This window comes from Onychomys torridus, chromosome 23 (genome assembly GCF_903995425.1).
Source record: "Onychomys torridus chromosome 23, mOncTor1.1, whole genome shotgun sequence".
Taxonomy (NCBI): domain Eukaryota; kingdom Metazoa; phylum Chordata; class Mammalia; order Rodentia; family Cricetidae; genus Onychomys; species Onychomys torridus.
In genome coordinates, this window is record NC_050465.1 from 42,642,081 (window position 1) to 42,659,599 (window position 17,519).

Sequence of the window (17,519 nt, forward strand, 5' to 3'; positions counted from 1 at the left end):
GGGCACTGCCTGTGCATAGCTTTTACAACCTCCACCCTCTCATCACCAGACAGAGTCTTTCTGTGTACCTCATGCTGTCTTCAAACCTCAAACTCCCAGTGGTAGGGTTGTGGGTCTATGCTACCACAGAGAGCCTCTACTTCTTTTCCCTGGTCTGCTTTTTTCTCATTAATATGCAGGCATGTTTGTTTATTTGTTTGCTTGTTTGAGACGAAGTCTCAGTACTCAACCTTGGCTGTCCTAGAACTTGCTGTGTAGAGCAAGAGATGCAAGAATTCTACTTGTGTTCATATTTCAGTGTGGTCACTCTACAGCATTACCCATCTAGAAAGTGTATAGCCATACCCCTCTGTAGCAGGAATCTTAAAAGTTCTTATTAATGAAATCAAACCTGAGGTGAGGTATTGGGGTGAATGCTGGAAGATCAGAGAAGCAGAACAAACCACAGCTACCTCACCTCACCAGTTCCTCAGCTGATCCTGTTTCCTCAGACTGAAAGCCTCTGAGTCCTCATCCAGAATGAATCTCAGCTGAACTGTTGCTCAAAAGCCTAAAAGCTTAACTAGCCAAATGCTTCTAGTTTCTGGTCCTCACATCTTATATATCTTTCTCTTTCTGCCGTCACTCCCTGGGATTAAAGGTGTGAGTCACCATGCTTGGCTGTATCCTTGAACAGATGGATTTCTGCCTCTGGAATGCTAGGGTTAAAGGCGTGTGTTACCACTGCCTATCCTCATGTTTAATATTGTGGCTGTTCTGTCTCTGACCCCAGATAAGTTTATTAGCCTGCACAATATTTCGGGGAACACAATACCACCACACCCCTCACTATGGTTTCCATTTGAATTTCCCCAGTGGTTTACAATATCAAGCATTTTTTTCATTTGCTACTTGGCCACTGTCTATCCTGTGATCCTGGACAGTTTGCTTGGTTTTAGACGTTAGATAACTTGTATTGTCATGTTGTTGGAGTTGTAGTGACCTAGACACCAAAACCTCTGTAAGGCAAGTGCATTAGAAATATTATCTCTCTTGTGTACCATTCCTCTTTCAAATGTTAACTTTTGAGATGTAGACTTTCTGTTACTGTGTTTTCCTATTTGTTTTAATTATGATGACTCTGGGAGTTTTTCCTAAGAAGCCTGTGCCCATTTCAGACATGTATGCTACAGTTGCCTGTGTTTTCTTTAGTGGTCTTAGATTTTGTGTTTAGGTTGTTTGATCCAGCTCAGAAGAACTGTTTAAACATTTATTTGTTTATTATTAGTGTGTGTGTGTGTGTGTGTGTGTGTGTGTGTGTGTGTGTGTGATGTGTTGGGTGTGGTACACTACTGGTACTCTTGTTGAGGACAGAGGACAATTTGATGGAGTTGGTTCTCTTTCCACCTTGGTTCTGGGGATTTAATTCAAGTTGGTAGGTGTGTATAGCAAACATTCTATGTGGTGAGCTATCTCACTGACCCTTCACATTAATTTTTATGTAGTGTGAGGTGTCAATGAGAATGTTTTCTCGTGCATGTTGCAAAATTATCTCTTTCCCTGAGGTGTTAAAGTGCCTTGATTAAATCCAAGCTAGGTAAGCGTGGCTTTGCCTCTATTCTTGTTAGGGTCTGAAGATCACTCCACAAAGACCACCACTCATGTATGCGTTTATTTCTCAAGACAAAATTCCCACATGCAGGGGTCAGCCATTTAGGTAAAATGGCAACGACCATGAGAAGAGCGTGCAAGTTCCTTTTAAGCACAGCTAGGAGAATTCCAGGGTGGGGGATTGGACCTTTAGACTGATTGGTGGGTTTGAAACCAGTGGCGGTGGGTCAACAGGGGGTTGGTTGGGAGCCAGGGACTCTCTAGCTTCAGGGTAGGGTGACTATCTTTGGTCACTATAAGGTGGTAGGGCATGGTTATCCCTGGGAGGGTCAGCTCAGCCCAGGAAACTGAAACTGAGGCCTGGTCTTTCGGCAAGGCTACTTGGGCCCAGCCATGAGATCAGTCCTGTTATAAGAGGGGACAACCCCTTCACTCTCCATTTGGTCCAATTACTCCACTTATCTATCTTTTAAAGAATACCACACTGCATTGATGACTGGGACTTACATTAAGTTTTAAAATATGATATTTTAAGTCTTCTACCATTGTTCTTATTGTCTGGGGTTGTTTTGGACTATTCTAGGTCCTTTGTGTTTCCATGAGTTTGTTTGCAATCTCTGAAAATCCTGCTGGGAGTTAACAGTATTATATTAACTCTACAGATCATCTTAGATGAAATGGATTATACCTACACATCAATTTGGTTAAAAAAAAAAAAACAGATACTATAATGATACTGAGTTTTTTTGATGCATGAACACAAATATATTTGTCCATCTGTTCAGGATTTTTACTTAGCTCAGTGTTGGTTTTTAGTTTTCCTTATAAAGGTCTTACACATATTTCATAGAGTTCCTACATGTTTTGTATTTCTGATGATATTGCAAATAGTGTTTTAATTTTTTTTATTTCCAATTACAATTGTTTTCAGTGAAGCAATCATATATCTTGAATGTTGTGGCAGGCTTTATGTACTCCCTGATCTCTTCTTTTCATATTCATATTCTTGTGTAATCTCTTCCTCTTTTGTCTAAGCTAGACCTACTTGGTAATATTTCCCTAACAGACAGAATCTAACAAAGAGATGAGAGACACTTCCAGGCTAGAGTCCACAAGCTGACTTCAGTCTTGCTGAGCCTAGCTTACTTTTTCTCACTTGCTTGTTGTAATGGAAGCCACCCGCCTGGAGGGAGGCAGGAAGGGCTAACAGGAGGCTGAAAACACGCTGGAGTCTCATCCTAATGACCCATGAGGAACAGATGTTACCATCCAGTGTGCAAGTGATGCCAGAAGAGGATCCTTTGACCAAGTCTTCAGAGGAGTCTGCAGCCCCAGCTGGCTGGCACATGTCATGATTTCTGAGATAGCCTGAGTCAGAGTGCTCAACAACCGTGCCTAGAATTTTTCTGTTCTTTCCTCTTCCTCTTGTCTCCATTTCCTCCCTCCTCCCTTTCTTCCTCTTCCCCCTTCCTTCCTTCCTTCCTTTCTCTTTGAGGTACTAGGGATCAAACTAGAACCTTGCATATACTAACTCTGTATTACATGCCCAGATGCCCCTCACTTTGAGATAGATTCTCTCTAGGTCATGCAGACTGCCTTAAATTCATAATCTTTCTGCTTCAACCTCCCAATATTGAAAGCACAGGCATGTACCACCATACCAGGCTGTCCTACAGCAGCCAATACATAACAAATGCTTGCAATTTTACATTGCTAATTTTTTAAGGCAATGCTATACATGAATAACTAACAAACACGCTTTTGCCTTTCTAAATGCACTTATTGGCCATGATAACTATTCTGGACTCCAGAATTTCCTATCAACACAGTTACGTTCTCTACAAATAAAGCCTGGTTTTGCTGTTCACTTTCCTATGTTCTGTTTGTTTGATCTCCTTCTCAAGAGAAATGTATTCAGTCTTTCATTAGTAGGAACAGTGTTAGCTGGAATTCTTTGCAAAAGTCTTCTGTTTACAGAATGATAAAATTCTTTTCTGATCTTGGTTTTCTGAGGGATTTTTTTTTTAAATCAGAATGGAAGTTGAAGAGTTTTCAAATATATTTTCTGCATTATAAACAAACCCCAACTATATTAATGTATGACAAATGACTGAAAATGTTAAGCCAACCATTCAACCATTGGCATAAACTCTTGTTCATGAGGTATCGTCCTTTTTTTTTTTGTATTGGAGAATCAAATTTCGAATGTTTTCATAAGGATATCTACATTAATGTCCATAAGGGACAATAAAAAGATGTCTTTTGAAACTGCAGCATGAACCCTGTCATTTACCCCTGCCTCTGGACACTGCTGTAATCACAGCTGGTTATCGCTCACAAGTTCTGCCTTCACTGTTATTTAGTTAAAACAATTTTCTGATTTTCTTCCACGTCTTCTTCCTGCTTACCTCATTTCTTCTTTCTCTTTGTTCACTTGCAAAGCCTTTCTGTTTTGATTTCTGAGCATTTGATTTCTGAGCATTGCTTTAGAGTTCTCTGCCTGTCTTTAAGGGCTCTGATCTTTTCAGCAACACCTAGCCTGCTAATTCTAGCCAATCAATATTTTGTTCAGGATAATGTGCTGTTCAGTTCTATAATTCTTTTTAAAATTTTTTATTACATTTTATTGATTCACTTATTTTTGTGTGTGTGCATGTGCATGAGGTGGATGCATGCCATGTGGCATGTGTGTGGAGGTCAGAAGACACCTTGCAAGAGCTGCTTTGATACTTCCTGTTGGTCCCTAGGATAGAGCTCAGGTTGGAAGACTTGGTGACAGGCACCTTTCTCCATTGAACCATCAACCAACTCACTTGTATACTTCTACAGGTTCCTTTTATCTACTGTGACTCACCCATTTCTTTAATTTGTTTATATTATTTTCCCTTCAATCTTTAAACATATTGCAAAGCCCTATCTTCTAGTTCCATCATCCCTGTGGCTTCTCCTTCTCTTAACTGATTTCCTTTCGGTTCAGTGTCTTCTTGTCTTTCTTCCTCACAAGTTTACAAACTTTACGAGGGATGCCATTCATGTGGTTGGCTGAGGATCTTTGTGCTCTACCAAATGGAAACTGCAAACAGAAAAGAAATAGCCCACTTCGTGTTGGCAGTCCTGAGCTCTCATGCCACAAACATATGGTCCAGACTCGTAAACCTGGAGGCTTTTGCCTCTAAACTTTGGGATCTAGAGGCTCTGGGCCTTAAAGGCCAGAGGCTGGTGGTTTTCAGCCCTGAGAACTGGAATTTATTGGTTCAAAATTTCAAAGCCAGTACATTACATAGCTCTAGGTCTCGGGTGGAGGGCTTCTCACTTCAGGCTTTGAGTGCCCTCAACCCAGCACCCAGGCATTAGTGTCTTATCTCTCTTTGTTCAGGACTCAGGATCCTTTGAGCTTTCTGTTGGTTGTGGTGCTCTTCCCCTGCAAGGAGACATCATGAAACACAACAGAATCCACTAACAAGAGTTTTATTAAGATAAGGTAAAGAGACAGAGGTGCACAGGCCTGGGGAAAAGACCCTGAGTAAAGATGAGGCAGAGAATCCGGCAGGGCTGCGCCTGCCCACACAGACCCATGTGGCTATTCCATGCATGCGCGTAGATCACATGGTTGCACTGCCAGATGTTTTCACCTGGAAATGACTAGGCAGAAGTGGCTAGGTCTCACAGGGCATGCGCGACCATGCCCAAACATGGGGGCATGCTGTGAATCCATATCACTTTTGTAACCTGAGCTTGCAGCTCTTGCCTTTGGCTCTTCCTAGCCTCTTGCCTCTGCATCCTCAGATCCCTACTGTTTCTGCTCCTGACTAACTTGCTGCCGCTTTGTGTGGGGAGCAAAAGTCCAGCAGCTGCTCTCCTGTTCTTTGTGCAACTGGAACAGCCCAGAATACTCATGATGAAGACCACACACAACCAGCTGGAAGAAGCCTTTCTTACGTCCTAATGCTGGAATATGGTACACAGAAGAGAAGTCTCAGTGCTGACCCAACAAAATGGAGAGATAGCCTGCTTACAGAGCTAAAAAAAAGGAGTTGACATACTAGTGCATGGATGGAATTCCAGCAATCACAGTGCGTGTGCACAGCTCCTAGCTCTGCACACAAAGCAATCTTGGGCTTTGTACAAGCAAATGTCAATCCCAGGCTTTCTCCTTAGCTACCGAGGAGGCGCTCCATCCTCACTCCATCCTGAGTGAGACTAGCAGGGTAAGCAGCATCACAGAGAGTTTGCTGTGGCTTTTGGTATCCAGAAAGCAGACTTATAATGGAAGTTACTTGGAGTAGTCATGACTGAAGCACGGCCTTCATGCTTTGTTTTATTGTTGTTGTTACTGGTTTTGCTTTATTGCTTTTTTTTTTTTTTTTTCATGGTTTTGTTTTTTGTTATTTGCTTTTTGGTTTGTTGTTGGTTGTTTTGTTTTGTTTTTGAGATGGGCTTTCACTATCTAGCTCTGGCTGTCCTGGAACTCACTATGTTGACCAGGCTGGCCTCAAACCCATAAAGATCTGTCTGCCTTGGCTGGGATTAAAGGCATGTGCCACCACAGCTCTAAGCAGCTGCTGTAGTCACAGTGGCCCTTGGAGCTGGAGTTGAATTCCTTCGAAGTAACAGCATAGGGCTAAGAAGAAGGTACTGCTGGGCTGACATCATCCAGCCTAGAGCAGCCAGGCCCAAGGGAAGGATCTGACAGCTATCGATCAACTGCGAAGTGACTCCTTCCTAAGAATTTACCTTAAAGAAATGAAGTAATAACGAATACTTACTGCTAAAGGTCAGTTACAATACAGACCTTTCACGACAGTGACTATCTTTTTATTTTAGGTATATGGGTACTATGCCTGCATGTATGGCTTCTATGCACCACTTGTATCCCTGGCGCCTATAGAGGCCAGAAAAGGACATCAGACTCCCTGGAACTGGAATAACAGAGGGTTGTGAGCCACCATGTGGATGCTGGAAATGACTACTCTAGATGAGCAGCCAGTGAGTGCTCTTAACCACTGAGCTCTCACTCCAGTCCCATATAGCATTCTTAATAGTACATAATGATGTTTAATCCTTAGCCAAATCTGTCTCATACTGGACATTCAAAATATTGCATTATTGAATGTAGAGTATCAGGTTTTTGTTTTTTGTTTTTGTTTTTCTTTTTCATCTACCTATTGTTTTGAAGGATGTTCTACAAGCTCTGTTAGGATGGATGACGCAGCTAGGCTCATCATGTAGCTACATCATGGTGTAGCTGAGCCCATCTCTAGGGTCTTTACCAGAAGCTCAGCATCAGATGAAGTCCCACCATTGCTTATATCCTGATACCATGAGTTCCACCAGCGTTTCAGCTCCCCAAGCTGCACCTCGCTCACTCTCCTCCCTGGTAGGTCTGTATTTGTGTCCAGGCTGGTGGAATCCAACCATGTGTATTCATATCTTAGCGTTCGGTCAAAGACCAGTGATTCCCCAGTGTCAATATCCATGTCCCCTTCCCTTCTCTTCTAGCATTCTGCTCTTCAAATCCCACCTGAGGAGCCAAACTCACATCTGTCTCCCCTCTACAGGACTGCTGTGTCTCACAGGCTGGTGACTCTACAGCTCCATTTCATGGCCTTCTTTCAGGATGCCATAGTGAGGTAAGCCAGCTAGAGACGGCCCAGATTCTTTTAACAACTTCCTTGGGAAAATCATGTCTGCCCCTTCTCACTAGGGCAGCACTCGGTGTCTCCCCTCTTGTCCTCCTGTGTAGTTAGGGTCAGGAACCTCCTGGTGGGAAGAGAGGGAGGCAAGGCAGGCTTCAACTAGTACGGGAGCAAAGGCAGCGAGGACAAATGTGTCCTTGATGTGACCCGTTAGGAGAAAAATCTCATGTAGCATCTCATGAGCATGCATGATGAGGCATACATATGCTCACAATTATGGGATGTATAGCCTGCACATGCACAGATCTGTACAGGCCATCCAAAATTATGATGTAATAGTCCATCTGTCAATTAAAGTAAAGATCTATCTTATTCTCACTCGTGGGGATGGCTCTTCCCACCCCCTAAACTCAAAAAACCTCCCATCTCTCAACCCCCCACCTCCCCTAAAGAACTTGGGTCTAGTGAGTCACATGACTGCTAACTGCTGCCATTCTAGAGTGTACATTCTGTTTGCACTCTTATTTTTAACAAATCTATATTTTCACTGTGTGTCTTGTTCAATTCATTTTTCTCTACAAAGCACCTGGACATTGCCTCGGGGACACCCCAAGACCCTTCCAGTAATAATAGTCACACCTTTAGTTTTTTCTAACAGTAGAGAACAGTCATTAATGTATTTTGTCTAGTTTTATAGTTATTTGTAATGTAAAAGCTAATTACTTCATTATGGCCCAAGAGATTTTTGTTTGTTTGTTTTAACCATAAATGTATTTTAAATGTTATCGAATGTACTTTTTTTTTTTTTAACCTATTAAGATTACCCTGTGCCTTTTCTTCAATTTGTAATTGTGGTGAATTACTTTAATAACTTTCCTAATGATAAAATGTCTTCATATGCCTTCGAAAACCCAACTTGATAATGAGGTTTTGGTGGTTTTTTGTTTGTTTCTTTTGTAATTTTAATTGAAGTACTGCTCACTCACTTATTGAACTCTTTCATAGCACCACGTTGTAAAATGGAAGTCAATTTTGGAGGCTAAGAAACACCATCAAGAACTTCTCTCCAGAACAGAACAGTGATGGTCATTCTGCCAAATGAATGTTCAAACTGAAGTTCCTACTAAAAACAAACAAACAAAAAACCATCCTCTGCCCAAAAACAAACAAGCAAACAAAAAAATTCACATTCTAAGGATGAGTGCATTTTACAGCTTTGTGGCACTGTCTAATCGTCCTTCAGCTGCCTTTCACAAAATAAGCACCCACGCTGATTAAAATATGCATTTTCCTATGACTTCCTTAAAATTAAAATAAAAGAACGTGAGGCAGTCCAGCCAATGGCCTGACTTGTTTCCACGGCGTATATGGCAGATGGAGCCAGGAAGCAAACATCATGAGGGGATGCTCATCTTCAAGGCTTGGCTTTCCTCCAAAACTCAGAAAATACCCACAAGCCCAAGTATGAAGGAGCATGGACAATCTCCTTTGAGAGTTCCACAGGAAATACAGCTGTCCCTGCTGTTCTTCATGGAGCAACAGGGTCTCCCTCAGGCAGACATGGCTCCCCTGTGTGGAATATTTCTCATCCTGCTGCAGCACTCCCATTAAAAAGAATCAGTCTGTGAAACTCCTGTGTGGAATCTTCTGGAGATGCAGAAGATGGGACAGCTATCACATCATTAATCACATGATCAATCCCCGTCTTCTCGGGCACATCTCTCCAACACCGGAATAGTCTTCTGTGAGAACCTAATTGACGTCTCCTTCAAGTTTGCCTAAGACATCATTGAATGTTCTTCCTGTATATCTCTTACGCCCATCAGTCACCATTTGATTAATCTCTCCCACAGTGACCATCCTGGGTTTCACTTGGATTGTTTCATATAATATGCACCCATCGCCACATCCCAGAACCAGTATATCTTCGACAGTGCAGTTTTCTATGTCACTGCCCATGATGGCTTGGATATGCTCTGAGTCACTCTCTGCAGACTTAACATCCTCTCTAAGAATGAGGATCATGTTTGAGTGGCAATAAAGGCCCATTCAAAGAAAACTCCTGTTGACCTCTAGAGAGGGGGATGCTAAGGCAAGGGCTCTATGGAGAGGGTGTGGAGGCCCACAAATGTTTCCTAGTAAGATCTGAGCTTGCCTTACCCCGCAGAGCTGTATTAGAGGATGGCTTGACCATGTGCATGGTTTCTAGGTGTTTGTAAGGGTCTGTACTTGGCTGTGCTTAGGGGGAGGTCTTTTGCCCCAGCCCTTGGCATTCCTATAAATAGCTCTTTAGAAGAGATAGGAAGGACTGGTGGATAAGGATCTAGGCCCTCCCAAGGCTATCCTGTGTTTTTGTTTCTCTCTCCTCTATCCTTCTATGGAAATCTCTTATCCCTCTCTCCTTAAGAGTACCCTGGGGTAAAATGTGGAAGCCGGTCTCCCAGCTGGCCTCCCACAATGGGGAAATGGAAAAATGGGGGAGGGTACCTACCCAGTGAGGGAGGAGGAAAGGCAACATAGAGGTGGAAAAGAATGATGCTTGAAAAAGCCACAGGAAATCATAATGTTTTGTTTACTTAAAATTATGTGCATGTGTGTGTGTGTGTGTGTGTGTGTGTTTGTGTTTGTGTTTGTGTGTGTGTGTGCATGTACAGAAATAGTTTAAATGAAGTCCCGCCTCATGAGGCAACAATGCTCCCCACCAAAGTGACAGACTATCTAACAAAAAACCCTGCACCATATATGAGACACCTCCTTTCAAGTTACTGATCAGGGTGCCCAAGAGACTCGCAACCAAGTGAGGCTATTGCCATTGCTCTCACTTGCCTCTTGGAAGTTGAAGATTAGGTCCCACTACTGAAGACACCATACAGTTTGGATGGAGGACTTGGAAGAATTGTGAGGGCTCTGACCTTGGAAGCCTCTTTGCTGAGGACTAGCTCTCATGGTATCCAAAGGTGTTATACAAGCTGGCAGGAGAGAAAAGCAGCAGTCCTGCCCAGCTGTGATGCCTACGCACCACAACACGGACCAGCACAGCAAGATGTCCTAAAAAGTACAATAGTGGTACTTATACCCTGGGGGTAACCACAGGTTATCATTTAATTGGACTTAAGCCCACTCAGTATGAGGGAACTCATGCCTAACAGTATAAACCTAGCCCAGCACCCACTAAAACTAGACTACTACTCACCGTAAAACTAGCCCATTACTAGTGAGACCATGAACCCTAGAAGAGGACCTCCCGAACCAGAATAATTTCCAAATGCATTCTAAATACTTATTATTATACCCCCACATAAATGACTTCTCACCCCTCATTAAAGAAGCTTATTTATAAATTATATGGAGTCTATTACAGAGATACACAACTGGTCAAAATGAATATAGCGACCTAATACAGTAGGGTAGCCAAGCCAACTGATACACCTACAACACAACCCCTACATCTAAGGCTCAGGGAACACTGTAGAAGAGGTGACTGAAAACTCTGGGAGCCAGAGAGGATCCTCAAGTCTGCTGTGAGATGGTGTCTTCTATATATGGCAGAGAAGCCACACTCATGAAATCTGAACAATGTGGTTGTCTAACCAAACTGTGAAAGGGAGCTGGAGAAACGACTCAGACGTTAAGAGCACTGGCTGCTCTTCTAGAGGACCCGGGTTTGATTCCCAGCAGCTATTCGGCAGCTCTCAACTGTCTGTAACTCCAGTTCCAGGGTGTATGATTCCCTCTTCTGGTCTTCACAAGGTGCTGCTGTACACGCATGGTATACAGACATAGGTGTAGGCAAAACAATCATACACAAAAAATTAAACTAATAAATCCAGACCTAAAAGATGACATACAGATGTAGACGGGGGAAATCTCACAAAACTTCACTCCTAGATGAAGAGCTACAGGCAGTTAATAGCTACTGAGACAGAGATTATTATTCTTCTCCAGGAACAAACATCCTGATAGATTATCCTGTCATAAGTGGTCAGCCTTGAATACATACACAGGAGCAACATTAAACTCAGGAAGTTGTATTTATAAATATAAATATATAATATATCAACAATAATTTAAAAAATAAGAGGCCATGAATTTGAGAAGGGGTGGGGGGAGGGCATGGGAAGAGTTGGAGGGAGGACAGAGGGGAAGAAATGATGTAACTATAGTATTTATGTATAAAATTCTCAAAAAAAAATTTAAAAAGAGAAATAAAACTAGAACTCCTTCTGGACAAGAGAATATATATAGATAGTCTTCAGCATTCCAGGTGGGCTGGGAACGTCACTTGGCCAAGAGACCACCCATGAAGGTGGCTCAAGTCATGCTAAAGAGACAGGCAGAATCATTATTCCTTTAAGGAGACTCTGTTCTTTTCCTTCCCAGGATCCCCTCCCCTCCCCCACCAAAATCCCCACCATCTGCAGTGAGGTTGAGCTGGCTGCCACTGGCTGCCTTTCCTAGACCCTGTTAGGAAGACCCGACTTCCTGTCTTTCTTGTGGATGCTGCCAGAGCCCAGGCATGCTTTTCTACTTCCCTTCCTTGCTCCTCTTCCCCTACAGCTCCCTTCCCCACCATGTGGCTGCCCGGTGATGGACTTTTTTTTTTTCTGTTCTCTCCTCCATTCTCATCTTCCTGGCAGCTGCTGAGATGCACAGCTTGCCCACCCTGGGAGTTTTTCTTTTAATTTTTTCTTTTTTTTTCTATTTTGTTCCAAAGGCTTCTTGTTTGCCTTGTAGACCCAGCGACACCAGCCCAGTCCAACAAATTCTCAGATTGACAAAGCCGCCGTTTTTGTTGGGGCGCGGGCTGAGGCTGCCATGCCCTGCTCCTGGGAAAGAGGAAATAGGTCAAAGGACTTGAAGATTGGCTTCCTCCAAGAATGTAGTCCAACAGGCTGTGCCTCGGGAAAGCGAAGCCCTGTGACTGGCCTAGGGGAGACCTGGAGGGAGACTGGAGACTGCCGGGCTGCATCAGGGCAGGCATGCCTGCATCAGGGTGGAGTCCGTGGAAGGCAGAGGGCAACCCCGGCCTGCGAGTGGGTGGGTGCTCCACAGCTTCATTCTCTAAATACTCGTTAGAATGACCTTGTCGAGGCTTTTCGTCGGGATGTTTGCACTTATTTTCAAGAATGAGATCAACTGGGGATTTTGGTGGGTGGTGGTGGCGGTGGTGGTGGTGGTGGCGGTGTTTTGTTTTGATTCTGTCTTTGACTCTGCCATCAAGATTATGTTAATCTTTTAAAGATGAAAAGTGTTTTTATTAACACTGAGAATTTCATACGACCCATTTTGAATGTATGCACCCCTCGACTCTGCCCTCACCTCTCTCTCAGTCCCCCCTTCCCCTTCCCCACAGAACTTTAAGAATAATTCTTGTGTTGTTTTGCTTTACTTCTTCTTCCATCAAATCCAGTTTATACTGTTCAGCTAGTCTCGGGATTGGAACCTGTCTTGATGTGAGGTCTAACAGCTCCTCAGCTGCGGGTGAGATAAAGTGTCCCCCGACTCATCTATGCTGGGATTTTGTTTGGTGGGAGCTTTCACAGGACTGTGTGTGCCTGTCACGACTGCTGTGGATTCACACGCACCCTGCCATGGTGTGCCTAGAAACCAGGTTCCTTGAAGTCATCTGCCACCTTGGTCTCTTAACACTCTTACGGTTCTGTACCCCATGAAGATCCCCGAGCCTTGGGTGAGAGGTGTTTTATCTGTACGAGTGTTTTGCGTGCGTGTATGTATGTACACCACACGTGGCCTGGTGCCCGTGGAGGCCAAAAGAGGGCCTCAGATTGCCTAGAACTGAAGTTACAAATGGTGTGCATCGCCTTGTGGGTGCTTGGAACCAAATCCGGGTCCTCTGCAAGAGCACCCAGTGCTTCTTATTGCTGAGCCATCTCTCCAGCCTTTATGTTAGAAAAAGACTGAAGGGTGGGTTACCTTCTGTTTCTGCTGTGGCAGCTTATTACAAACTTAGTGACATAAGGTGACACCAATTCATTATCTTGAAATTCTGGAGGTCAGAAGTCCAAAGTGAGTCTCACTGGTTATGATTACAATGTCACCACCAGGGTCCCGCTCGCTCCAGTGGTTCTGGGAGAGACTCCATTGATGTGTGTTTGTTTTGACGTTTCTGTCCTTTAGAGGTTGTCTTTATTCTTTGCTCGTGGTCCCTTCCCGTCAACTGTCACATCACTCAGCTATCTTCCTTTCTCATCTATGAGGACACACATGATTCCCGGGGATCCACTAGCAGAGGATAATCTGCTGTCTCGGGTTCTTAAAGGGCACCTGCAGTGTTTGCTGAGGCAAGTATTCACAGGCTCCAGAGGTTACAGCTTGATCTCTTTGAGGAGCCACTGTTCACTATTACCACAGGGAAGAGCGGTCTCTAATATTCTTCTCTTGGGGAGATTATATATGTGATTGGAATCATCTATTTGCTAAATGGCTGATAAAATTGTCTGAAACATTTTTGCAGGTAGATTTTTTATTTAAAATATAGACAAACTTCGAGTCTGTATGTCGGCCTCAATGCAACCACAGCAATATTATTAAAGTATGCAATTATTACCTTGCAGATTAAGAATATAATTATATTTTGCTCTATTTTTGCCCATATTTATATCCCTCTATAGAATTAAATATCCATATCTCATCAAAATATTCCCCTTTAAATATTTTTAAATATTCCCATTTAATTATATTACCAACTAGAAATACAGTGGATGCCTTTCTGATTCATAATTCTTTGCATTACTTTATTTAATGTAGTGAAGTGCCTACATGGGTTCTAATATCAAAACTGTAAAATCAAAGTTGATGAGAAGAAGTCTAGCATCCAGCCCTGTCCACCGACCCGCTTTTCTCCCTCATCATGTAAGTCATCATTTTCATGACTGTGAGGTTAATTATCCCAGTGTGCTATTTTTCCTGTGAGGAATTATGGGTATGCATGCATATGTGGATATTAGTTCTTTGTTTTACTTATGTAAATGTCAAAGACTATCTTTTTACTCTCTGGGGTGTTGCTGATATGGTAGGTGAGAAATGGTATTTCAAGGTATTTTTCCTTTGGAATTTTTATATTTTGAGGAAGGTTAAGTATCTTTCCCCATGTTTAAGGACACATATTACTTTTTTGTGAATTATCTATTTAAAATTAAAGAAATGTATATTACTTATATTTTACACAGATCTATTGGCAGATACCAACCACTTTTATGATGCTAAGTATTAATATTTTCCCCGATATTCATTTCCTTTACTTTGATGTAAAATAGGTTTTTGTCTTGAAAACTATTTTTACTTTACATAGCTGTGTGATAGAATTTTCTGATATTTTTCCTTCTTTAAGCTTGGTTTTTAAGTACTACTTAGAAAGCATTTTTTTCCATCCCCAATTTATTGAAATTTTCACCTGTTATTTAAAAAATTATTTATTTATTACCAACATTTTGCATTTAAAGCTCCCTCATTGCTGACCATTGGTGATGTGCTTGTCATGGTCTTTCTTTTCTGCTGCCATGATCGAATGCCCTGACAAAAGCTACTTAAGAGAAGAGGGTTTACTCGGCTCACGGTTCCGGATTGCACTCTGTCAGGACAAGGGAGTTGGCTGCAGGAGCTGGAGGAAACCGGTCAATTAACTCCATGAAGAGAACAAGGAGCTTGTCCAACTGGTCCTTAAGGCCAATGCCAGATCTGGTAAGGAAGGTAGAATAACAGATCTTACTTTTAAGTCAACAGGCTAGCACAGGCCAGGAATCCCTGGAGCAGTGGTTCTCAACCTGTGGGTCGCAACTCCTTTAGGGGATCACATAGCAGATATCTTGCATATCAGATATTTACTTTACAGTTCCTAACAGTAGCAAGATTACAGTTATGAAGTAGTAACGAAAATAAATTTTGGTTGGGGGTCACTACCTGAGGACCTGTACTAGAGATCTACAGCATCGGGAAGGTTGAAGACCACTGTGCTATAGGGAATCAATGATGCCTGCTTTACCACCTTGAGGTCATGGTTCCTATTTGACTCCTCTCTCCAGGCAATGGTTACATTGGAGAGGAGCATGTGCAAGGTTTCCTGTTTGGCTCTGGGGTGACCCCTTGCCACAGCCATGAGGTTTCATAGCCCATGCTCTGTGCAACTCCATGGCCATCAGGAGGGGCTGTCCACCATGATAGATGACATGAACTGTGGTCACGATTCCCTCTGCAATACTGAAACTGTTGTAGATGATCTTGGCCAGGAATGTTAGGCAGTTGGTAGTGCAGGAGGAGCACTAGTGACCTCGTGTGAAGTGTGCTTCTCATTGCCTATTCACATTGCAAACGTAAGGGCATCAGCAAAAGGGGTAGACATGATCCTTTTGGCTTCACCCTTCAAGTAGAGCCTGCCCTTCTCTATGGCAGTGAAGACATGATTGACACCCCATGATTCTCTGCACCAACAGGTGATGGTGGGATCTGATTCCTTGAAGCTAGAGATGGCCTTGTCATTGATGACAAGGCTTCTGGGTTGAGCTTTGACTGTGCCATGGAACTTGACATAGACAAAAGACCTTGTAGTTAGTAGATCTGTGGTTGAGGTTTATGAAGGGGCACTGGAGGCCTCAATAACCACTTTGCTGGGGTTGACATCAGACCTGCTGACCAGAAACTTAATATATCACTTCCCCCTTTGCCATAGTGACTACAGGTGCCACCAGCATTGTTCAAGAAAATATGGCAGAGAGGAGCAGTAACTAGATATCTATATTTTTATCTGTGCTTTACAACTTTCCATGTCATTTAGATATTTCTTTTTCTTTCGGAGCTGAGGACCAAACCCAGGGCCTTGAGCTTGCTAGGCAAGCACTCTACCACTGAACTAAATCCCCAACCCACTTTTTTTTTTTTTGTGTGTGTGTGTGTGTGTGTGTGTGTGTGTGTGTGTGTGTTGTAGATTGATTTATTTACTATGTATACAGAAAAGGGCACCAGATCTCTTTACAGATGGTTGTGAGCCACCATGTGGTGCTGGGAATTGAACTCAGGACCTCTGGAAGAGCAGTCCTTGCTCTTAACCTCTGAGCCATCTCTCCATCGTCTTTTTAATCTATGCTCATAATTGTTTTTTTTTATTCTATTTTTTGCCCTTGTAAAATGGCATCTCTGGCTTCATGGTGTCTTTGAGTTGGTTATTCTTTGCATACATGCTATTAATTTATATGTTAGCTTTTATAACTTGTAACCTTATCCAACTCTCTTATTGTTTATAACAGTTTTTCCCTTTTCTTTTAGGTTTTCTAGAGATAATCATGTTGTCAACAAATAAAGTTTGACCCCAACCTCCTCAATTTGTGCTACTAATTGCTTTGTTTGCCTGTTCCTTAATTTCAGTGTTTTTCATTTACCTATGAATTCAGAGTCAAATAATTTGCCTGGTTATCTTCCAAATGAAGTTAAACATTTGATTAAAAATACTCACCTTTACCTCGATTACACAAGACAGAGTAGGTGCCTCTCATTAGCACTATCAACACTTGTATACCTGTATTTCTTCTTTAATGATCACCAAGTGCAGAAGTGAAAACCTATTTTCACAAACCACAGTCACCACTAAGGAGACAAAGAGGGCAATGGAATCAAAACATTAACCCTGGGCCACAAATAGTGCCCTCCTGAGGTGGTCCCTTGAGTGACCTTCTATGTAAATGCAGCCTCTCAGATGGGAAAGGACCTAAAAGTTATTAAAAATAACGTTGCCAACTGTAAGTCATACTAGAATTAAAATTTTCAAAGGTTGAAGACAAACTATATCTTTTACAGCCAAGAAATTTCCAGAATATATTCTTTAGCAATTCTGTTATCTAAGTATAAATAGTAACAACTTTAGTTCACAGAATTCTGTGCGAGACTTCTGTTTCTTTTTAATTAATGTTTTAATTGGCATGAAAAGTAAAAGGTTTCTCTAAGTATTTTTATACATATATGCCATTTTATTTTCCTCATACCTGCCTCCCCATCAGTCTTTAAATATTAACATTTGAAAGAAAATTTTACGATCTTAAATATCGATTGCTTTCCTGTACGTGTGATTATACATTGTCAAAGTCATGGGACATGTGCCATCAGGATTAAATCCAAATTAAGCCATGGACTTGTGGTGACATTGATACATCAACTAAATTCACTCATTGGAATGAGTCGACCACTGCTTTGTGGGGTGCTGATTGTTGGGGAGGTTGTAGCAGTGGGATAGGACATATGTGGGACTCCTGCACCTTCTGCTCAGCATTTCTGAATTTAAAACTA

At 42.3% G+C, this 17,519-nt stretch overlaps 2 long non-coding RNA genes and 1 pseudogene across 2 annotated transcripts; 2 read left to right on the forward strand and 1 right to left on the reverse strand.

Annotated features, from left to right (window-relative positions):
- Positions 1–8,640: 8,640 nt before the first annotated feature.
- On the reverse strand, positions 8,641–9,251 carry LOC118573012 (annotated as a pseudogene).
- Positions 9,252–12,117: 2,866 nt separating this feature from the next.
- LOC118572894 lies at positions 12,118–13,527 on the forward strand. Its single transcript, XR_004943562.1, has 3 exons — positions 12,118–12,263; positions 12,637–12,707; positions 13,365–13,527. It is a non-coding gene; the product is annotated as an uncharacterized LOC118572894 (long non-coding RNA).
- A 474-nt stretch (positions 13,528–14,001) lies between these two features.
- On the forward strand, positions 14,002–16,554 carry LOC118572895. Its single transcript, XR_004943563.1, has 3 exons — positions 14,002–14,099; positions 14,690–14,927; positions 16,506–16,554. It is a non-coding gene; the product is annotated as an uncharacterized LOC118572895 (long non-coding RNA).
- Positions 16,555–17,519: the final 965 nt, after the last annotated feature.